This window comes from Symphalangus syndactylus, chromosome 8 (assembly GCF_028878055.3).
Source record: "Symphalangus syndactylus isolate Jambi chromosome 8, NHGRI_mSymSyn1-v2.1_pri, whole genome shotgun sequence".
Taxonomy (NCBI): Eukaryota; Metazoa; Chordata; class Mammalia; order Primates; family Hylobatidae; genus Symphalangus; species Symphalangus syndactylus.
In genome coordinates, this window is record NC_072430.2 from 19,871,297 (window position 1) to 19,895,644 (window position 24,348).

General features: G+C 45.2%; 1 protein-coding gene across 3 annotated transcripts in view; it reads right to left on the minus strand.

Annotated features, from left to right (window-relative positions):
• Positions 1–20,281: 20,281 nt before the first annotated feature.
• VRK1 (VRK serine/threonine kinase 1) overlaps positions 20,282–24,348 on the minus strand; it is a 368,204-nt gene continuing 364,137 nt past the window's right edge. The window contains exon 14 of one of the 3 annotated variants that reach the window (XR_010122334.1): positions 20,282–22,626. The gene's annotated coding sequence lies outside the window, so the exon portion shown is untranslated. The remainder of the gene's footprint in view (positions 22,627–24,348) is intronic. The other 2 variants (XR_010122330.1, XR_010122331.1) reach the window with 2 other exon arrangements.

Below are 24,348 nucleotides of genomic sequence, written 5' to 3' on the forward strand. Positions count from 1 at the left end.
CTTTGCCTGCATATTTCCCTCTCTCTCTCTCTCTCTCTCTCAATATCAGAAACAGTAGCTAACCTCTTTGAAGTGCTTACTCTGTACCTGCCACTCTATTAAAAGCTTTGCATGCCTCAGCTCACTAGACTCTCATGAGAACCTTATGATGAGGGTCCAACTACTTTTACTCTATTTTATGTGTGAGAGAGAAGCGGGTCCCAGAGGAGTGAGATGACCTGCTAAAGACTACCTGGCTAGTTGGTGATGGAGCTGGAAAGCAGGCCAGGCCTGCCTGATACCAGGGTCTTAATCACGGAGCCCACTGCCATGTTTGAGATGATTTCTCCCTTGAATTCTTTTCCTCTCTGCTATTTCCATCTCTGTCTTTGCACACCCACATGCACAGGGCAGATAAGAAAATAGAAGTACCACCCAACCTACCTTGCAAACCTGACCAAGTTCTTTTCCCTCTCTTGGCCTTCATTATCAATGTCACATCTTTAAAACAAGGCCACTGTGTCCCCTTTAGACCTGAACTCTTAGGTCTTTATTCAGTTTTAGAAATTTTCTCCAACATCTTTATTAAAACTTATATTTCTACTGTCCTGATTTCTTCCTTAAAGTGTACAACAATTGCTCTTTTTTTCTCTGTTCTCTGTATTTATCATGTACGCTCTCATCATTTTTACCTTTTTCTTTGCATCTTCAGTCTAGGAGAATTCTCAGGCTTCTCTTCCACATTCTGAGATCCTAAAGAAATTTCCACATGAAAATTTCTTTAATGTCAATTTTGCTGTTTCTCATCCTAAAACCTATGTAGATTTTATTATCTTGCTCCCTCTGTGTTTCCTTCCATTGTTTTCTTATTTAAGCTTTCTGTTTTTGCCTCTCTGTCATCATGTCAGCCTGCTTCTGTTTTTTCTTGAGATTTTTTGCTCTTTTTCCAGAGACTTCGTCTTCATTATGCTATTAAGGATTTTAAACATTTAAAAAATTTTAGAAAACAAGAAAGAAAGTTATCCTGGATGCCTTAAGGTGTGAAAGAGAAGCATCTATTCTAACAGATGCAAAATCTCTGGTAGAGATGTATGTGTGTATATGTGTACATGTTTGCATGTGTGTGCTATACACGTATCTGTGTACTATATATGTGTACGTGTGTACTGCATGTGTGGATATGTGTGTCTGTGTGTATTTATGTGTACGATATGTATGGGTACTGTATGTGTGTATTTGTGCATGTGTATGTGTGAGTACTGTGTGTACATGTGTGTGTACTGAGTGTATGTGTGTGTACTGCATGTGTGCATGTGTGTGTATTTGTGTGTACCATATGCATATATGTGGATTTGCACGTATTTGTGCATATGTATGTGTACATGTGGGTACTGTGTGTGTATTGCATGTGTGTACACTGTGTGTGTACATACAGTGTGTTTACTGTGTGTATTTGTTCATATGTGTGTATGTGTACATGTGTGTAGTGTGTGTGTACTGCATGTGTGTACACACAGTGTGTAAGTTTGTGCATATGTGTGTATTTGTATATGTGGGTACTGTAGGTATACTGCATGTGTGTATGAGCATACTTTCTGTGTGTATTCATGCGTATGTGTGCATGTATACACGTGGGTACTGTGTGTATTCTGCATGTGCGTATGTGTGTGTACTGTCTGTGTATATATGCATATACATACATGTGGGTACTATGTGTGTGTACTGTATGTGTGTATGTGTGTGTACTGTGTGTGTATTTGTGCATATGTGTGTATGTGTACATGTGGGTACTGTGTGTGTACTGCATTTGTGTATGTATGTGTACTGTGTGTGTATTTGTGTGGATGTGTGCATGTGTACGTGTGGGTACTGTGAGTGTACTGCATGTGTGTGTGTATATGTGCACATGCATACAGGTGAGTACTTTGTGTGTACTGCATGTGTGTGTGTACTGTGTGCGTATGTGTGTATGTGTACATGTGGGTCCTGTGTGTACCGTATGTGTGTATGTGTGTATGTGTGCATGTGTACATGTGGGTACTGTGTGTACTGCATGTGTGTATGCACAGTGTGTACTGTGTGTGTGTTTGTGCATATATGTGCATGTGTACATGTGGCATGTTTGTGTGTGTGTGTGTGTGTGTGTGTTGCAGAATGGGAGAGAAGAAGCTAAATGACGTTCCACAGAAGAGGACACCCCTGCTTCGATGTCCTGTCTCAGGGAGCCAGGTTCCGAGAAGGCTGCCTTCGCCTTCCTCACCACCCACTCCTGTCGCACCAACCTTCCGGGATGATCCCGCTCTCCGATGACTGGCTCTGCGGGAGGAAGGGTGCGGAAGCTCAGCAGCGGGCGACTTCACAGGAAGCTTGCCAGGCTGCCGCGGAAGCCACAGAGCGGGAGCTTGGATGTCAAGGTTTGGGAACTAAAAATACGAAGTGAATCTGCAGTCGGCAGATGCAGAGGCCGTTGCTCCCGTGGACGGTGTGCTGCCCCCCACCAGAACCTGCCAGAGGAAAGGGGGTGCCCCATGCCCATCATCCACGGAGGCGCCGAGGCCGTGTGGGACACGCTTTTCCGTGCTGGAGTCTTCACTGTGCTTCCTTCAGGAGCTGGAGGAGAAGGACGCGGAGTGTCCTTTGGAATTTCACTGAGTGTCCTTTGGAACTTCACTAAGTGTCCTGTCCACTCAGTGAAGGTGACTCAGGCCCCCCCTCATTGGAGGGTCCACGCATGGTCCCAGGAAGGGCCTTTGCCGCCCGGCTCCAGGGATGACTCAGGGAGCGCTTTTCCCGTTTTAGCTGCTGCCGTGTGTCATCTGATGTGACTAACGTTTCTCCTTGTGATGAGTCACCCAGCCAAGCACAGGAAGACGTGCCTTCAGAAATGCAGGGTTTGAAAGAAGATCCGCTAGGTGGCATGGGCAGGGTGGGGGACGCTCTTCCGCAGCACTTCATTCCTCTTTCAAGGGCCCCTCAACCAATGTCAAGGTCCCTCTGAGTTGTTGGAGGGTGGGCTCGCGGTTCCTGTGACCGTGGCCCCCAGGCTGTTTTGGGGAAGCTGGCAGGGGGAACATAGCAGAGTGTGTTCATGAAGGGAGCCTGATCTTATGTGTGGGTCCTTTTTCTTAATGTTTATAACTTGCAAAGATGTTGACTTCACAAGTAGACCTCAGATTCAGCAAACCCAAAATACTACAGTAGGAAAGACATTGGCTTTTTGTAGATTTCAGAATGTTCAAGGTTGAGGCCTTGGGAATCGGTTCATTCAAACTCTTGCTTTCTAGATGATGAAACCCTGATTCTCAAAACTGCATAAGGTATCCCACCTCCGAGCTTCCACTGCAGTCCTTATCAGTGCACTAATGCAGTCCTACTGTCATTGAGGTGGTGTATTATTTCGTTCTCACGCTGCTATAAAGGACTGCCTGAGACTGGGTAATTTATAAAGGAAAGAGGTTTAAATGACTCACAGTTCTGCATGGCTGGGGAGGCCTCAGGAAACTTACAATGGTTGCAGAAGGGGAAGCAAACACGTCCTTCTCCACAAGATGGCAGGAAGAAGCGCTGAGCAAAAGGGGGGAAAGCCCCTTATAAAACCATCAGATCTTGTGAGAAGTCACTCACTGTCATGAGAACAGCAGCATGGGGTGACCATTCCCATGATTCAGTTACCTCCCACCAGGTCCTTCCCATGACACACGTGGATTATGGAAACTACAATTCAAGATGACATTTGGGTTGGGACACAGCCAAACCATATCAGGTAGGCAGAAGACTGCCCCTCCAAAGATGTCCGCGTCCTAATCCCTCAAACCTGTGACTATGTTACCTCAGATAGCAAAGGGAACTTTGTAGATGTGATTAAGTTAAGGATCTTGAGATGGGAACATGATTCCAGATTATCTGGATGGCTTGATGTAATTATAATGGTCCTTATAAGTGGGAGGTAGGGGTGTCAGACTGAAGGGACAAGAGGTGATAAAATAAACAGAGGTCATAGTGATGAAGGGCCATGAGCCAAAGAATATCGGCAGCCTCTAGAAGCTGGAAAAGACAAATAAGCGGATTCTCTCCTAGAACCTCTGGAGAGGAACACAGTCTCGTTCTGGATTTCTGACCTGCAGAACAGTGAAGTAAATTCACCTTGTTTCAAGGCACTAAGAAGGTGATGACTTGTTATAACGGCAACAGAAAACTCATACAGTCCACTTCTCTGAATTATCAGTTTCTTCCATGAGCCTGAGAGCAAAGTTGAAAGCAAGAGCTGTGCCGCATTTGTATCTGTGACTGCAGATCATGCAGGCTTGGCTCATAGTAGATGTTCAGTTAACATGCATGAGCCCACACGACCCTTAAAGGGAAGATGACTGTCCCTGAAGCCACATCCTGCTTTCTTCATCACCATTGTGTAGAATCGACCCTTAGTGTTTGGGAAAGGAGCCAGAGAACAGAGATTACACTCAACCCAGTCCTACCTCTATGTCATAATTTTGGCTGCAAATCACTGAATACTTCCCAATATGCCAGGAACTGAGCAAAGTTATTTCTCTGACTTAATTTAATCCTCACAAAACCACTATGTATGGTAGGTTTGCTATGATTCCTATTTTTCAGTGTGAGAATGAGGCTTGGAGAGAAAAAGAGTAAGTAAAATGAAATAAAACCTTGCAGTTCCACCTGACTCTGAAGTCCTTGCTTCTAACCCCTGTGCTGTGCCCATCCTCTTTGAACTTCTCTGCCTAACCTGGTAATACAGAGATTAACACCCAGATGAAACAGTGTGAGAGAACACATTTATTCATTCATTAGTTCAAGAAGTTCTACTGGGTATCAGCCTGATTCCAGACACCTTGCTAGGCACTGGGGAATATAGCAGCAAACAAAGTGAGCCCCTGTCCTGAGAAAGTGAGAAGAGAGACATCCTGTGCAAATAACAAATGTGTCGTATAAAATAGCATCAGCTAAAGGCTATGAAGAACATTTTTAACTAAATAAAATAATGTTATAGAAGTTAACATTGTGCCCAACACATAGTAGGTGCATGAAAAAATGTTTGCTGAGTTTCTGAATCGGCATAAGGGATATTGAATAGATTCCCTCACTCTGAAACATCTACCGTCCCCTGGTGCCAGGCCAGGTGGGCTGGGGGTGGACATCCAATGGGACCCTTGTTCTTAGAAGCAGATACTGAGCCAGAATCTTTGGTGTGATGACAATACTGCACCAATGGCAATCAACTTATGCCTAACCCCACAAAGCCAGAGACAACACCGTTAATAACACTGCCTTCCTCTTCCCAGGGCTCTTCTCCCTGATTCAGCCTCTCATCCTCCAGTCTGCCTCAGCAGTGATTTTTGACCACCAAACCAAGCCAAATCCATTTTATTTTTCATTATTCAAGGAAAAGCCACTGATATGGTTTGGGTTTGTCCCCACCCAAATCTCACCTTGAATTGAAATCCCCATGATCCCCACATGTTGTGGGAGGGGCCCGGTGGGAGGTAATTGAATCATGAGGGTGGTTCCCCCATGCTGTTCTCATGATAGTGAGTGAGTCCCATGAGATCTGATGGTTTTATGTGTCTGGCGTTTCCCCTGCTTGCCCTCACTCTGTCCTGCTGCCCTGTGAGGAAGGTACCTGCTTCCCCTTTACATTCTGCCATGATTTTCAGTATCCTGAGGTCTCCCCAGCAATGCAGAACTGCGAGTCAATTAAACCTCTTTCCTTTACAAATTACCCAGTCTTCGATATTTCCTTATACCAATGTGAGAATGGACTAATACAACCACAGATTCATGTGTCTACGCAACCAGGCACTGTGAAGGAGGTCAGATGTAGAGGGCCTCAGGTGAGAACGGTGGCAAACTTATTTTTTTCCCCAAGAGAAGTCAGTAGATTTTTTTCCTATGTGTTCAGCCTTTTTAAATGTTGGCAATTTGAAGCATCAGCCACAACAATTTGCCCCATGCAGGGTAATACTTAGGGGCCCAAAGTGCCTCCCTGACTTGCCCCAGGAGCACCCAACACGTGGTAGATTATAGTGATGATGGGAGTAACAACAGTAATAATCACTGCAGTGATACAGAGCGTGTATACCTGCCGGCACGGTTTTAAGCATTTCACAGTCTATGAGTTGCACGTGTGCCCTCTCATGGTTATAATTATCCCCATTTTCAAGATGAGGAGACAGAGCTGCAGAGGGTTAAGTCAGCTTCCTTAAAGCTTCACAGACAGGAGCAGCTGGTCTGGATTCCAATCCTGGTGGTTGGCTTCCTCACCCAAGTCTCTAACCTGGGCACCCTCCTGCCTCCCAGAGAGAGGCTAAGTAGAGGTGCACTGATGGCTGCATGAAGGCTGAGAGAGGCAACTCGACTTGACACAGACGCTCAGGCCAGCCCTGACTGCTGGGTCAAGGTCAAGGATCTCCAGGGATGAGAGTCTGTGGTCCCTGGCGTATGCGATCCCCAGTCTCCTTGTCAGGCGTGCCGGGGACTGTTCAAGCCCTTATCGACTTTGCTTAATGCCTCACCCATTAGTTTTATTCAGAGCCCTTTATGTGTTTGAAAATATTCCTCTTCATTATTCATATTGTGCCACAAGAATGATATATTTGAAGAAATCATCATGAATAAAGTGGCCAATTTAGCAGTGAGATTTACTAGGAAAATACTCAGTAAAAAATAGCCACCACAGTTTCTGGGAGAGAAAAAAGAATGCTGTTTGGACCCTCGTAGTTATGGAACAATGCTCATAGCTGTGGGATCCTATTCAATAATGTTTCCTATAGCAATTCTCAGACAAAGAAAGAAAAAATTATTTTTAATAATGATAAAAGGGGAAAGAAAGTGGCTTCAATTCTAATCAAACCTCTCATTACAGAAAAAAGAAATTATCCTCTTTCCCCCTATCATTCTAAAATAGTTTGGGGGAGGGTAAACATGTGTGTACATTAAAAATAGAATTGCTAATGATCTTGCAAGTAAATGTTCTGGGTTTGGGAGGCCAGATGGCAGGGCAGTAAGAGCTGGAGTCAGAAGCTCATCTCTACTCAACTCTTATTAGCTCTGCAGTCCAGGAGAAAGGTAGTTAGTTGGCATGACTGAGCCTCCACCTCATCATCCTTAAAATGGGATTAATTTTGTACCTAGCAGAGACGACCAGTGTCTTTCAAAATTCATGTTCTCCCTTTCTTTGAGTTGCATTGGCACTGGGAAGGTGCTGGTAAACCAGCTCACTGAAAACAAACAAAACAAAAGCCTCGATGTGTAGCGTTTGTTAACTGCTGTGGTGTAAATACTCTTAACCATGGCTGGTGTTTAGCTCCCCACGACATCCTTGGACGTGGCGCTGGACAGAAATGCACAGAGTCGGCTCTTGAACCCTGGCAGGGGGCAGGGCCTGTGCAGCCCTAAAAGAGCTGCCCAACCCCAGTCCATGTTTCCCAGCACCCTTCTGCCCAGGTTTCAAGGTGTGGTCATTGATTTTCCTCACTGATCTTTGTTAATTCCTGTGCAAGCTTTTACAAAACGTGGTTGCCTCTTCCCTGCCCACTCTCACCTTTCTGATGGAGCCACGCAAGGGGAGAAGCCTGAGTCCCTGAATCACTGTATGGAGGAAGCTGTCCCTGGGCATAGACACCCACATGAAACTGTTAGGTGATTTGAAAATATCCTTTTGGGGTCTTTTCTAGCATTACTCTAATGAATGAACCAGCATATGGGATGTTAATAAGAGTGCTTATCTCACAGGATTCTTTGAAAAGCACTTAGCACAGTGCCAGGCACCCAGGGACACTAAATGTCCTCCCTATTATAGAAGTGCAACAGAAATAGAATAATTAGACTTCTACATTATTATACAGAGAGAAAGCTTCTACTTTCCTCAAATACAGGTACACTACCGTTAGGGGATACCTGTTTATTCATTAAGCACACTCATTGAACATCTATTATTTGTAAACTTAGATAAGTCATCTTTTCCTTCGACGAGGCACCTGAACTCCACTGGAGAGAGAAGCCATGTACGTCAGTGGCTATCTGTCTCTAAGGTAGAATGAGATGAGTGTCCGGTGAAATCTATAGTGAGCACTGAGTAGTTTCCAGGCACAGGGTAAGCAGGGGCACCTTACCTAAGTACTTACCCTAAGGGCAGATTTTATTATTATCCCCATTTTACAGATAAAGAAACTGAGTCTCGGAAAAGTCAGAACTGGGATTTGAACCAAAGCAGCCTGACTCCAGATCCCACACTCCTATGCAGTGCATGGAACCACTCCCTGTAGTAAGTTCAAGGAAAGCGCAAGGGTTACCAACAGACAGGGGCTTTTGAGAAGGTCCCTGAAGGAGAGGTGGGCCAGGTCATGTGAAGCCAAGGGCAGAGCTGGTCCAGGCCACAGGAATTTGGAAAGAAAGTGGGTTCCTGAATATGGTGGGCCCCACATGCCTGGTTAAAGAGTTTGGGCTTAGCTCCAAAAATCAAAAAACTTGAAAATAAATTCAAAAACCAGACAGGGCTTGGATTATTTGGCTTCTTCCCTGCAAACGACTACCTGGCTTTAACTCCAAGTCGGAGCTATTTCACCCATTAGCTCAGATTCCATACACTAGCAGTTTCTCTCCAGGACTCAGATTTATTTAAGTTCACCATTAAAATGCAAGCTGGAATCTACTCTAACATCTCCATAGCAATGAATGTCCTAAAAACCAGCGCCAACTCTAATGATTAAATTATCTTTATTTTATTTTCGATTCTTATATCTCGACATTTCCCCACACTTTATTACACTTTCACTAATTCAATTGTACTTTGCCAAACACCAGGGAGGAGACATGCTTCCCAAAGGGATCTATTCCAGCTGTGAAATACACATAGGACGGACATCTCTTCAAACACCATCATTTTAACAATGGTTATGGGGCCTCTTATTGCAATTATTTACATCACAATTTATAATCCTGAATTAGAAAGAAAAAACTCTTCAACCCAAGGCAGTTCTATGTTAAGGATCTTATTGCAAGGAGGGCATCATTATAAGGGAAAGTTGTTTTTGGTTTTGTTTTTTTTTAATGTTCTTCAGGACATTTAACAGGAATTAGTGCTATTTTGATTGTGATCATTGATTGGGGAACAACTTTAGGGTGTACAAATCATGGAGTGAGCCTAATGTTATAATTGACATAAAGAATAGATTATAAAAAATAAAAGACACCGATGAGCCTGTGCCAAGTATCAGTTAGCAATGACTATTCCATTCCTCAGAGAGTTTTCACCCATTCCCAACCTAGGCAAGGCCAGAAGCTGGCCTGCCTCTGTAGAATCATAAGGAGGAAGCCACCCAGAGGAAGTACAGAAACGGGGAAAGTTTTTTTTAAGTTGGTTTATTCACCTGCTCAGAACTTTCAGGTTGACCTGACCAAGCCATGTCCCATTCACTCCTTCTGCGAGCAGGGTAGATATTATCTCCTCCAGGAAGCCTTCCGTGCACCCTAGCACAGGGACAAGCCTGTCTGCTCAGTGTTCCCAGCATTTATCCCTGCAGTGGGATAAATTAACCCTCGCTGGGATGATTCTGGAGTACATACTTCCCATGATTGGTGGCAGCCATCTCCTAAGCTGTCCGGCTTTCCTTTTCACCTCTGACCAGGGCCTCATCAGGGGTAAGTCTGACACCCAGCTCAGTAAACACTGTGCAGGTGTGGCTAGCTCCTGAGGTCTGTGGCTCCTGAGGGTCCCAGGTCCATCCAAGCTCTGGGAGAAAGGCCAGGTTGGGGAGGGGTGTTGGAAACCCACCAGTCTCTCTTGCTGCTCAAACCCCCATGCGAATTCTGTGTCCCTTTTCCTCCCAGCAGGCTTCATAGGAGTCTGCTGCTTTTCCCATTCATTGAGGCCCTGCTTCCCCAGAGATCTCAGCATTTGCTAGGCTGAAGAATGATTCCTTTGCCAGCAACACATTGAGTTGGATCTGGGTAGTGAGCCACTCACCACCACCTTGCCCCCAGGTGGGTAGGGAGAACTCAGAAGGAAGGAAGACATCCATGCAGAGGCATGGGCAGCTCCTTCCTCTTCAAAAAGGTCTCTCCTCTTGGGCCTGGGGGTGGGATGGAGGCTGTGTTTTGTTATTGGAAGGAAAGGGTAAGGACTAAGTCCTAAAATAAACAAAATTCCCTGGGGGAGAGAATCACACTTCACATAATCCAACTCTCTCATTCAATTATTCATTCCACAATCATTTGCTAAAATTTTACTAAGTGTTCTCAGAAAAAGACAAGAGAATCTAGCGTAAACATAATGGACACCCCATCCTAACAAGTCAAGGGAAAGACAAGTGATTAAAAACAGAGCTAACATTTGCGCAGAGCTTGTTATATGCCAGGTAATATACTAAACACTAAATGTGTTTACTTTGCCATCCTCTTAAGCAGGGGGTACTTTTGTTATCCCATTTTGTTATCCCATTTTGCAGATGCAGAAACTAAGGCACAGACATTCAGTACTCTACCAAAAGTCATGTCACTACTAAGTGGCAGTACTGAGCTTCAAGTCCGGGAAAACTAGACTCTTAACTTCTCCTCCAAGTAAAACCTGTTGCTCACCACGGTACAATGGGCTCACTGCGCCAGTGAAGTTTATGCAACTATTGATTCCACGGGTATACTAAACAAGAATAATAAAGAGTAAATTATCATATGTGAGAGTGGGGAGATCAAGAATGTTTCCTCAGAAAGAGGAGTCATTTCATTGGAGTTGTAAAGGATGAGGAGCAGTTGACCTGGACAAGAAGTGGAGGAAAGGGCATTTCGTGTCTGAAGAACAGAGGAATTTTATATGACTGATGTGTGGGGGATAGAAGGAGCAGGGGAAATGGTGGAAGAGAAGAGGCTTAAGAACTAATTTGTGGTTAGACTGAAAAATGCCTTGTATAAAATGCTAAGAAACCAATTATTCTACCAAACTCAATAGGAAATGGTGGCAATCTGTGCTTGCAGTTTTACCTCAATTCCTTTCCTTTGCCATCCACCTCTCATGTAACTCTCAGCACTAAAGAAAGAGCTCTGGAAAGCTGTGGTTATTTGGCAGGTCCATTTAGCAAACCTTCACCATGTTGGGGCAGAGAGGGCAGCAAAGTTGTTTCAGATAGAAAGCCTCAGTCTGCTCATTGGTGAGAATCAGGAGACTCCGGAAGCTCAAATAATCTGTAACCTAGATCATGAATCCTGAAATAGCACAAAGTGTTATTCCTCTGTGATGTTATTTTTAAAATGTACTCATCAGATGTATTTATACTCTGCATCTTTCAATTTAAAAAAAAAAAGAATTTGAGGCAACTTAAAGAGCCAACGTAAAATACAATTAATAAAATGGCACTAAAAATAAGAAAACAAGCAAGGGTCGGCTCAGTTGCTGTGACTGAGTTTAGAACCAGGATCTGAGCTTCCTAGTGGCCAAAGCAATGAGGAAAACTCAATGTTATATAACTTGGGTTGTCCAAAAGCAACAAACCACAACAGCTCCCCAGGGGAGACAGACTTTCCTAGTTTTAAAGTCTGAATGAAATATCTCAAGTTCAGTGTTTCACAGGAAACACAGAAATAGCATCATCTGGTTTGTAGGAACCTTAAATAAAAGTTAAGAGACATGACATTTAAAGCAGTGTGTGGGAGGAGAGGGATGTGTCCACATATGGGAATTTCCTGGGATCCCAGTGTTTATCCTGCATTCATTCATTCATTTTTTTATCCCTCCGCTAACAGCTACTAATGACTCTTAAATGTCGGATTGTCTTCTAGGCCCTAAAGTCAGGGAATCAGACACAGGTGGAAGAAGAAACTTTAGAGAGGTGAAGCATGGGCCAATGCTTGAGAAAAGCATTAACTGATGCCAGGCAGAAGCGAGTATAAAGTCACCAAGGTGTGCAAGGGCTTAGCACGCTCCGGGGATGGGGGCCAAGATGAAAGTGGGACCATTCTAATGTCCAGCTGTAGCAGTGGGCATTGGCAGACACTTGGTTTTCTTACATAAAAATCTCTTTAGGACAGGTCTGGAAGGCTGGACTGCAGCCCTGGGTCTGACCCCAGCCCCTTGTGGGACCTCGGGTGAGCCTTTTAACCTCTCTGTGCTGACTTTTCTGCACTTACGAAAAAAAACAAACTGACTCCAACCTTAGGATGCCCATCTCTGTCTTGTCCAGTAGAAAATTCTGACTCCATGTATGTATCTTTGAGCCAAAGATAGGATTATTTGTGTCAATAATAAGTAAATAAATCTCTGGTGTTTAAAAGGGACAAAGGTGTTGATCACAGAGGGCTTGGGAGTCTGTCAAGTCCTGCCCTTCTCTTCAAACCTCATAACCGTCTTTGTGGGGTATTTTCCTTCCCATATTAGACGTAAACACCCAGCAACTAAATCCTTAGAGAAAAATAGTTCAAGAACCAAAATATAAATTTTACATGATTACGGGGTGACTTAATATTGAATCTAACCCACATATAATTACATTGTTCAACTCTGGGGTTATTTTCCCTGCCGCTATTATAACCATCTATCTTCCTAACAGGATAATTTGATCAGTTACCAGTTAGTGTTTCTTCGGTTGTACATTTAGGGACTAAGTGACCTGAAGTGCAATCGGAGGAACAGAACCGAGTTCCCTTGCTCTCGACTAAACAAGGGCTCTTCACCAGCCCAGCAAAGTTCCACTTTGGTTTTACCAAAGTCGTGAAAGCATCGGTGCATTTCCAGACAGGGGAGCCGTAAGATTCAGCAAAATGGGGAAAATGCGATTGTGAGGATGAGATGGGACAATGTGCCTGAAGCTTATGGCACACAGTAGGCGTTCAATAAGTGATGCTCCCTCCTTATCCTTGTTATGATTATTCTTCGATGTCTCAGATGTGTCCTCTGGTTTAACTTCCTTGTGTTTTAATTTTTTTTTTTTAATGAAGATGAGAGACCTTCAAGGTCACACAGCCCCTGAGGAACTAAAGCCACACAAAAACAAAAGCCTCCAGTGCCACTGCCCAGGGCTCTTCCAATCTGCCCTGCAGCTCCTGTTTGGAACAAAGCCTGACCCTTTGTAGACTGACAGTGGGGGATACTGACCTACTGGGCATTCCTGCTGTCAGCGATGGGCTCTGTGTGGCATCCAGGTCCCTGTCTCTGAGGCCTCAGTGTTCTTGACACTTGGAAGAGGTAACAAATGGGAAGCTGCAATCCTGAAGATTACAGGATCCATCACGGTGTTCTGCAGACCCCAGCTGTGCCGTAGCCTCCACCACACAGTTAGCACGTGACTGTTCTCGGGGTGTCCTGCTTATTGGTTGCATCTTCCTTACCAGGCTCTGCAGGGAATACAAGGAGGTCACTGCTCCTGGCAGAGCAGGACACTGGGGGTGACCCTAACATAGCTCATCTGGGGGTCCAGCAGGCACAGAAGATGTCTAGAAAATGGGCTGTCAGCAGGCCCAAAATAAAATATACAAAACGGACATTAGAAGGAGCAGGGAATCCAGGGATGGCAAGATGGGAAGCGCACAGGCAGCAGGACCTGCAATATACAACAGCAAGTATAAGTGGCCCTGGCTGAGCACTTGTCTCTGTCCTACAAAGCCAAGGCAGGTCTGTGAAGAAATGAGGTTCCAGGAAGGTTACAAGGACCCAAGGAAATGTCTTGGACAGTTTGGTGGGCAATGAGTTTTGTTCTGGAGATGAATGTGGAGATATCAGAACTGAGGACAATAGTTGCATCCATGTGGGATGCATTGGGAGGTAAGACTAGGGGTCTGGGCTGGGGCTGCTCAAACCTTCTCTGCACTGGGAGAGGGTCAGTACCCTGGGATGCAGGGAAAACCAGGATGGAGGTGCTCAGAGACAGACAGAGCATCCTTGCACAATGCTGGTCACATAGAGGTCTTCAGATGGATTCAGTGATCAACTGGCTGTTCAACCAATCAATTGATGTATTTATCTGAGTTCTTGTTAAAGTTAGTGGAAACCTACTCTGCCTGCTTTTTGCAACAAACGGAGTGGGGGCAGGCTATTGGAAGAAGGCAAGGGGTGGACAGATTTGATGGGAGGCTGAGGACCAGGCTTGTGTAGGACCACGCTGGCACAGGAGCTGAGACAGCATTGGCAACCTGGCATGGCCCACTCCAACTGCCACCAAGGCCACAAAGCTGGCCTCTGGGAGTTTGTGTCTCATGGACTGAGCCAAAGTCATGAGCCTGTCCCCTTGCTGTACCACCAAGCTGGTGGGAGAAGGACCTGGGCTCCTTGGTGTGGGAGGACAAGCGGCAGAGGGAGGGGGTCACCCAGGGCTGGTCTCCTCCTGGGTCCGTGCAGAAGCCAGAATTTTTCCCAAAGGGAGAGAAGGGTGAGATGATGCCAAGTGGCTAAAAGATGAATATTCCTCTAATCTGCCCCCCTGACACTCCTATGGCCCTTTTGATTTTGTGTACTTGGTATCTACCCTAAATAAAGGAGGCCTCATAGGAAAAAGAAATGGGGGCATCATTAAGAATGTATAGGATCTCATCCATGAGTTAACCCTGCGGTCTTTAGCAGTTGAACTTGACTGCCCCAGAAATCCATAAAAGGCAGCTGCTGCTACAGGCATTCAACTTTATGGCTCTGGCCTCGTAAGTGTGGGACCAGTGTCGCTTTTCCTTGCTTCTGCAATGAGATTCTTCCCTTTACTCAGTAATCTTTAAAGTATGTATATAATATTGCATAAAAGCCATTCTATATGTACAATTTGGGGTCTGAAATCTTTTGTGGAATATTACATCGAAAATGTTTTACTGAGTCACTGAAACTCTCTTTAACACAGTCATTCATTCATTGATTCTTCCACTGGCTTGCTCATTCGCTAGGTTACTGGTCAGTCATTTGGCAAACACACTCTGAGCACCTGCTCTGGACCAGCCTCTGCTAGGTGCTGGGACACACTGAAGGACAAGGGGGATCCCCTGCTCTGGAGAAGCTGAAAGTCTAGGAAAAGATGCAGACATGCCATTTGTGAAATGACAACACAGGGTGGCAGAAGCTCTGATGGGAGGTTCTAAGGTGCCCTGAAGGTGCACAGGAGGGCTTCTAACCCTGGGGCTTTTTGCATGGAGGTGGGTTGAGGTGGGTTAGGATGAAAAAAGCCTTCCTAGAGGAAAGCGCATCTCAGCTGAGACCTAAAGAACAATAAGAGCTTGCCAGGTGAGTCATTTCTTTATTTTATTTTATTATTTATTTATTTATTTATTTATTCATTTATTTTTCGTTATACTTTAAGTTTTAGGGTACATGTGCACAACCTGCAGGTTTGTTACATATATATACATGTGCCAGGTTGGTGTGCTGCACCCATTAACTCGTCATTTACATTAGGTATATCTCCTAATGCTATCCCTCCCCCCTCCCCCAACCCCACAACAGGCCCCGGTGTGTGATGTTCCCCTTCCTGTGTCCATGTGTTCTCATTGTTCAATTCCCACCTATGAGTGAAAACATGTGGTGTTTGGTTTTTTGTCCTTGCGATAGTTTGCTGAGAATGATGATTTCTAGCTTCATCCATGTCCCTACAAAGGACATGAACTCATCCTTTTTTATGGCTGCATAGTATTCCATGGTGTATATGTGTCACATTTTCTTAATCCAGTCTGTCATTGTTGGACATTTGGGTTGGTTTCAGGTCTTTGCTATCGTGAATAGTGCCGCAATAAACATACGTGTGCATGTGTCTTTATAGCAGCATGATTTATAATCCTTTGGGTATATACCCAGTAATGGGATGGCTGGGTCAAATGGTATTTCTAGTTCTAGATCCCTGAGGAATCGCCACACTGACTTCCACAATGGTTGAACTACAGTCCCACCAACAGTGTAAAAGTGTTCCTATTTCTCCACATCCTCTCCAGCACCTGTTGTTTCCTTACTTTTTAATGATCGCCATTCTAACTGGTGTGAGATGGTATCTCATTGTGGTTTTGATTTGCATTTCTCTGATAGCCAGTGATGATGAGCATTTTTTCATGTGTCTTTTGACTGCATAAATGTCTTCTCCAGGTGAGTCATTTCTAATGTCAGCAACGTCATCTCCTGGCGAGGGTTTGCAAGCAGAGGGGTGATGCGATCACCATGGCCTTTTATAAAGATGACTCTGCCGCCAGTGGTGTCTGCTATAAGCAGGGAAGTCACCACATACCACAGAGCCTTGTATACAAATGGGGATTAACTGGCCTGAGTGAGACTAAAAGCACAGTTGATTAAAGCCAGTAAGGCTCCAGAATTCCTACATGGGAGGGGCTGGGGGTGCCTATCTGCTTGGAAGAGAGGCCTGGGGATCTGGTTTTAAAGCTGAAGTGCTGTAATCAACTCACAGTGTATTCTTATATCTTTTTCTGGGGTGGCCTGGGGGCTACAGTACTGAGAGAGTTGGAAGAGGAAAGAAAAGCCCCCCAAGCCACGCCTTCCAATTAAAATAGTTTCTTCCATCATCATTAAAAAAAATTAAATAAATGAATATGGCCAGGCGTGATGGCTCACACCTGTAATCTCAGCACTTTGGGAAGCTGAGGCGGGCAGATCACGAGGTCAAGAGATCAAGACCATCCTGGCCAACATAGTGAAACCCCGTCTCTACTAAAAATACAAAAATTAGCTGGGCGTGGTGGTGTGCGCCTGTAGTCCCAGCTACTCAGGAGGGTGAGGCAGGAAAATCGCTTGAACCTGGGAGGCAGAGGTTGTAGTGAACCAAGACCATGCCACTGTACTCCAGCCTGGCAACAGAATGAGACTCCGTCTCAAATATAATAATAATAAAATAATAAAAAATAAAAATAAAAAATAAATGAATACAAGGGATGAGTTAGCTCCTTTGCACCGGAACAGAGAACAGTTAGGACATGGCCAGGGAAGCAGAGCATGCCCTTCTGATAGGGCCACCGGGTTAAATTCAGGAGGCCCAGTTAAATTTGAATTTCAGATACACACAAATAATGCTTTTAAGTATGTCCCAAATGTCACATTATTCGTTGTCGATCTGAAATTCTAATTTGACTGGGAGTCCCATAGCTTTCTTTGCTAAATCTAGCCACCCTACCTTCTGAATGGTCTCCATGTGGAACATTTCTGCTTCCCAGGATGCCACTCTGCAACTAGAAGACATGGATTTCTGTCCATGGGGGTCTCTCCATCTCCAGCTCAGCCAGAGCCAGCTTTGGACATTTTCTGGCTAAGGCATTCCAGGGGAGTTATTCATGGAGCTGCACTTCCCTGGAGCCTGAGTCCTTTTGGGGGCTTCATTTCTCCTTCACGGCACTGGAAAGCTGGGCGAGGGGACCTCCCATTGCTTTTGAGACTGTTTGGTTGACAGAGCCAAGAAGAAAAGAAAGGGAAATAATCTGCAAAAGGAATTTTGGAAGAAATTAAATGTCAGTAGGGGAAGGTTTTCCATGGCAATCTAGAATGACCCAGGAGCTGACCCAGCACGTCCTGCAGCCCTGCCACCACCACCGCCAACCTGACGATGAGCTTAAGGAGAATTGCAAAGCACAGGACAAACCACTCACCCACCTCCCTGCTTCCAGGAACCCCAGCTCCCATCATTACCATGGCCTGACATGATTTTTCCTCCCTACTCCCACTCATTGCTCCTTGACCGGGTCCTCAGCAAGGAAAAACTGGATTCAGACAACCTGGAGTCTGGCTCCCCACTCCCTCACTGACTGCAGTGGTGGCAAGTTAATTGTCCTTCCTAGTGCAGGCAACAAACAGGCTTAAACAAGCTAATGCAGGCAAGCCCTAAAGGACAGCGGTGTGTGCCTTGTTCCTCCTGGAAGGGCCATGCCTAGAAGGGTGTCCAGTTCGTAGTAGATGCTCAATAAATCTTCCCTGTGTCTGAACCTGGAATGAGGAAATGCTGGGCTCTGTTGTCTGTGCTATTCTGATTATAAGGAGAAATAAATGGGCTTTTCTGAAACAGCAGACACTATTCACTACTAAATTCACTTTAAAGCCCACGAGGAAAAAAAAAGGGGCCTCTCCATCCCATATCACCACTGAGGAAAGAGATAAGGCTTATACCCAGAATGAATTCAGGCTTATATTTATGTAGAGAAGTAATCACACCATCAAAGCAGAACAAGAAAGTGAAAGGGTGTTAAGACAAATGAATTTAAAAGCACACAATACCAGTCCCTGATTTGCTTTCCCAGGCAATGAAATATTTCAGAAGATTAAAAATGGTTATGTAACAACCAGAATCCACATTTGTCAAAAAGATTTGTAACTCAATGTTTTCCTACCCAGGTACCAAATGAAAGAGTTTCATCTAGGGTTTGATCCTGGCAATTTTTTTTAAAGATATAAAATATATTGAAATATTTAAATTGCTTGTCAAATGTAAACTTGCCCATGTCCTGACACTTTTAAAATATATCGTAGCTTCAAACATCACTTCTTCTGATAGGATTTTTTAAGTTGTTTTATAATGCATTAATAGTGAAGATCAGAATCTGAAAGACTACTGTATCTGTAATACTCACTTTTTTTTCCCCTCATCCCCTATAATTTCCAGAATGTAATTCTGCCCCCAGCTGGTTAAAACATCTCTGACATCAGAGAGAAATGGGAAACTTCTAAATGTCTCCGTTCATAGGGGACCTTCATCGGGAGAGGACAAGGGCATTTGGCTTGCACAGCTAACAATCGCCTTCCAGAATGAGATTCCCTCAACTCTGGAAGGCTGTGTTTGTTTGTCAGAGGCAAGTATGCGCTATTTCTCTTCATACAAGCAAGGAAACCTAAAAAGAGGGGAATGCATTTCAGAAAGACCCAGGTTTGCTCTCTTCCTCCTCTGGAACCTTACCCTTAATGAGGTATCGATTGCCTGGCTATGATAATTGTGCCGTCACTGGAGATCAGTCCAGGATGGAAAGTTAATAAAGATGACTATCACACCACAGTCTGCGTCCGAAAGCAGGCCAAGGCACTCGGATTTGTTTTCTTAATGTGAGTGTTTTCTCCTTTTCCATTAAGTTTTCTAAAATGCATCCCAGCTTGCTCACACTGCTGCAAGAGCTGCAGGACCAGCGTCTCTAGTACTGCAGAGAGCTCTGTTCTCAGTAAGGTGGGTCATCTTTCTCCCCCACATCAGCAAGGAGCAGCCAGGGGTGGGGAGCCCAGTCCAGGGTCCCTATGTTTGTAAAGGCTACATCTTTGACCGCCCACACCCCCCAGCGACCGTCAGCCACCTTTGCGGTGGAGGAGGGAATTTTGGAACTCACAAGGGCCAGCCGGATGCGGTGGCTCACGCCTGTAATCCCAGCACCTTGGGAGGCCGAGGTGGGTGGATCACAAGGTCAGGAGATCGAAACCATCCTGGCAACACGGTGAAAACCCCTCTCTACTAAAAAATACAAAATAGAAAAAATTAGCCAGGCGTGGTGGCGGGCACCTGTAGTCCCAGCTACTCAGGAGGCGGAGGCAGGAGAATGGTGTGAACCCAGGAGGCGGAGCTTGCAGTGAGCCGAGATCACACCTGAGGCAGCTGAGGCAGGAGAAATGTGTGAACCCGGGAGGCGGAGCTTGCAGTGAGCCGAGATTGCACCACTGCACTCCAGCCTGGGTGACAGAGCAAGACTCCATCTCAAAAAAAAAAAAAAAAAAAAAAAAAAACCTCACAAGGGCCTATGCAGAGAACTCAGAAAATGACCTTGAAGTATAAGCTGCCAATCTCCCAGTTCAAGAGAGCAACTGGAGGCCTGAGAGAGGCCCAGGGATTTTAGTCAGAATGGCTGTTTAAAGATTTTAAGAAGAGGATCAATGGAATGAGTGAAAGGATAGTGGCATTCCTTATCTGCCTGTCTTAAAATTACCTGGTGGTGACCCTTGGTAATCTAACAGGGCGTAGTTGACAGAAAGGTGGCTTTGGAACAAGAAGTTCTGGGTTCAAATTCCGCTTCTGTCAACTCCTATCTTGTGACTTTTGAAGGCCGTTTGACTTCTCAGGACCTCCTTTCATTGTTTGTGAAATTTGCAGAGTCATGATCAAGATTTAAAAAATAGCAGTGCGTCTGAAAGTGCTGGTACATTCCTGGGAGCGCTGAGGCACTCAGTGAATAGAAATAGTTCTTCTCTTCCCAGGGTTTAAGATGGGAGTGGCACACCTTTTCTGTAAAAAGCCACATCTAGCACATAGTTTAGGCTTTGCAGTTTGTCTTTCCTAGTGCAGGCAACAAACAGACTTAAATGAGCTAATGCAGACTAAGGCAAAATCAAGAGTATGACATACAATAAGAGGGAAAACATTTTTTTCTCAAAATTTTTATTGATGAAATTAAACATGGAATGATTGGGTATAATTATTTTTTATCATACAGGTCTGCACAGAAGAAAAATAAATTTTTTGAGATAATATTTTATTTAACATTTGATAGTGTTTCTTATCTTCAAATCAACTGCAAATGTTCATCGTAAAAACTGTTCTCAGCTTGCAAGCCATACACACACAGGCTCAGGCCGGATGTGACTGCAGGCTGTAATTTGCCAACCCTTGTTTTCTAAATAGAAAGCCTTCCCTCCCACAGGTGCATCTCTGTTCATGTCCTCCGGCCCCTTTAGGTTCTTGAATCAAACTGCTTGCCTTCCCTTCTGCTGCAATCTGAGTGTTTGTGCCCCCTAAATTCCTGCATTGAAACCTGTCCCCAGTGTGATGGTATTAAGAGGTGGGCCTTTAAGGAGGTCACAGGGTGGAGCTCTCACAAATGGGATTGGTGTCCTTGTAAAAGAAGTTTGAGGGAGCTTGTTTATCCCTTCTGCCGTGTGAGGACACAGTGAGAAGTCACCGTCTGTAAACCAGAAAGTGGTCCCAGACACTGACTTTGGTGGCCCCTTAATCTTGGACTTCCCAGCCTCCAGAACTGTGAGAAATAAATGCTCATTGTTTATAAATTGTCCAGTCTATAATATTTTTGTTATAGCAGGCTGAACTAAGACACTTTCACTCACCATAAGACCATGCTCCTCTGTCACCTCTTCTGAGAAGCATTCCCTGATTCTGCCTTGTCCATACAGAATGAATAGCACCATCTCTTCTTTGTTTATTTATTATTTATTTATTTATTTATTATACCTTAAGTTCTAGGTACATGTGCACAACCTGCAGGTTTGTTACATATGTATACATGTGCCATGTTGGTGTGCTGCACCCGTTAACTCATCTTGCACATTAGGCATATCTCCTAACGCTATCCCTCCCCCCTCCCCAAACCCCATGACAGGCCCCAGTGTGTGATGTTCCCCACCCTGTGTCCAAGTGTTCTCATTGTTCAATTCCCACCTATGAGTGAGAACATGCAGTGTTTGGTTTTCTGTCCTTGCGATAGTTTGCTCAGAATGATGATTTCTAGTTTCATCCATGTCCCTACAAAGGACATGAACTCATCCTTTTTTATGGCTGCATAGTATTCCATGGTGTATATGTGCCACATTTTCTTAATCTAGTCTATCATTGATGGACATTTGGGTTGGTTTCAAGTCTTTGCTATTGTGAATAGTGCTGCAATAAACATACGTGTGCATGTGTCTTTATAGCAGCATGATTTATAATCCTTTGGGTATATGCTCAGTAATGGGATGGCTGGGTCAAATGATATTTCTAGTTCTAGATCCTTGAGGAATCGCCACACTGTCTTCCACAATGGTTGAACTGGTTTACAGTCCCACCAACAGTGTAAAAGTGTTCCTATTTCTCCACATCCTCTCCAGCACCTGTTGTTTCCTGACTTTTTAATGATCGTCATTCTAACTGAATAGCACCATCTCTTCTTCACACAGTCTTCTTTGGCCGACTCTGCAAGGAGACAGACAGCCCCCTGAGGGCAGCCCTGGGTTTTCTTATTCAGTGTATTCAATAGATATAGCCCCAGCACCTACAGAGCTAAGCACATGTCTTTGGGAAAGGAAAGGAGGTAGGGGTTAAATCTGGGCCACACCAGGGGCAAAGATCTTGTCTCTTCCCAGCTATTGAGTAGGAGCCATGGGTGATCAATAACAATAATAAGTGCTAGCACACACCCAGTGGTTACCACTAACTGGGCATTTCATTGTCATTGTATTATCTCACTTAATCCTCACCTATAGTATAAGGTAGATACTGTTATCTCTCCATTTTACGGATGAGAAAAATCAAGGTCAAATTGCTTGGATGAGGTCTATGGTAGTGTGTGGTCAAGCCAGGAGTCAAACCTGTGGACATCTCACTCCTGGGCCCATTCAATTGCCCCAGCTGCTGCCTGTGCAGGCAACTCCTCACACGGCATCCTGTCCCATCTCTACAGCCCAGTAAGCTTCCCTAAGATCACCATTTCATTACCATTTTCCTTTTAATCCTCCAATGTTATGAACTTGAAGCCAGACTCCCAAAAGTTCCATTTTATATATTGAAGACATTTCCCCAGATGTCCCGATGCTGCTGCTTGTCCCTTTGCCTGTGGTCCAGGCAGAACAGGTGAAACCAGGTGGGGGAGTCATTGAATGGCCATCCTAAAGGTGCCCTTGACAATAAGGCGGGGAAACTGAGGCTCAGAAAGGTGACGGGCCCTTTCCCAGGTGGCACAGCTCTATGATGATAGAAGCAGAGCCTAGAATAGCAGCAACAGCTATGGAGACAAAAAAGATGAGGTTACATTGAGCACCAACCATGTGCCAGGCAGTATGCAAAAGAGCTTCCCTGGATGAGCTCCAGCAAATACCCAGTGCCACAGCTCTGGGCATCATCATAATGTCCTGGAGAATGAGGTTAGTTCACACATTGGTAAATGAAGGAGCTGAGCCAGCTGGACCTTGCCCAGCCCCATCCCTGTGTTCCTTGGGAAGGTGGGTGTGGTGCAGGGGCCACCTTGGACCAAAGGGCCATGCCAGAGTCCCCCCGGCAGGACTGGGTCTGCAGCATCAGGAGTGACCCAATGGTCTCCCCTCAAACTATGCCAAGGCTTTGTGGTTCTGGTATTTCCACCAAGCTGAGTAAGTGCCACCAGGAGATATAAGTTCTGTCTCAGCTGTGCCTCTTTCTGCTGCTATGACTTTGAGAAGGCCACTTCATCTCTCAGAGACTCAAGTTTCCTTCTCAGTGAAACAGAGCTCCTGGTGGCTTCTCAATGGCTCTTGAGTTGGTCTTCAGTCCAAGAGTTCCGTTGGCTGTTCAACTTCATTTCCGATGTGCTCCCCTGAATCACCAGCCCGTGCCCTGCTCTGCTGAAATCAACCAACTCCCAATTTCTCTCGCTTCCACACCTAACCCTGTGCCTCCTTCCATCACCTCCTGGGAGTCACCTGCTGGTATGGTTTGGCTGTGTCCCCACCCAACTCTCATCTTGAATTTCCACATGTTGTGGGAGGGACCTGGTGGGGGGTAACTGAATCATGGGGGCAGGTCTTTCCCATGCTGTTCTCATGATAGTGAGTAAGTCTCATGAGATCTGATGGTATGATAAGGGGGAGTTCTCCTGCACAAGCACTGTTTGTCTGCTGCCATCCATGTAAGACGTGACTTGCTCCTCCTTGTCTTCCACCATGATTGTGAGGCTGCCCCAGCCACGTGGAACTGTAAGTCCAATTCAACCTCTTTCTTTTGTAAATTTCCCAGTCTTGGGTATGTCTTTATCAGCAATATGAAAACAGACTAATACATCTGCCCCCCACCACATCTCCACTCACAGGCCCTGCTGGTGCTGGAATGCAAGGATGGAATGGGTGCAGTCTCTGCCCTCGAGGAGCTCACCATCTGCAGAGGAGATGCTGCACCCACTCACATGGGTCTAATCTTGGAGGACAGTGACCAGTGCCATAGAGAGGGAGGTGTACACTGCTATGGAAGTTTAGAGGTGGAGGTCTCTTTAAAGAGAAGAGGATAGGAGGATAGACAGGCTTCATGAAGGGGCAGCATCTTAACCTGCAGGGGGACAAGTAGAGCTGACTTGGAGATTTGGGTGTTGAGGGAAGGATCAAGGAGTGAAACAAGAGCAAGCACAGTAGGCTGGAAAGAACCCATTTTACAGATCTGCAAATTGGCTCCACCAAAAGCTTTTCCACCTGCCTTCCCATTTGTCTCCTCTCCCAGAGGGGCTTGCACTTGTGAGCACCTCCAAGTGGGGATGCTTTCCACCCGAGTCCCAGAGCTCAGCCCAAGCCTTCTGCTCTGCTCTCCCCCATCTTTACACTTTTCTAGGATCCTTTTAATGGGGTCAGGGCACTGCAAAAAAAAAAACAAAAAAACAAAAAAAAACACGGCAACTTGCAAAAACTATGAATCAGGATGACTTGGGGGCACTCCCTTCACCACACACCAGCCGTGGGGCTGTGGCCAAGTGGCCTCCCTGCCG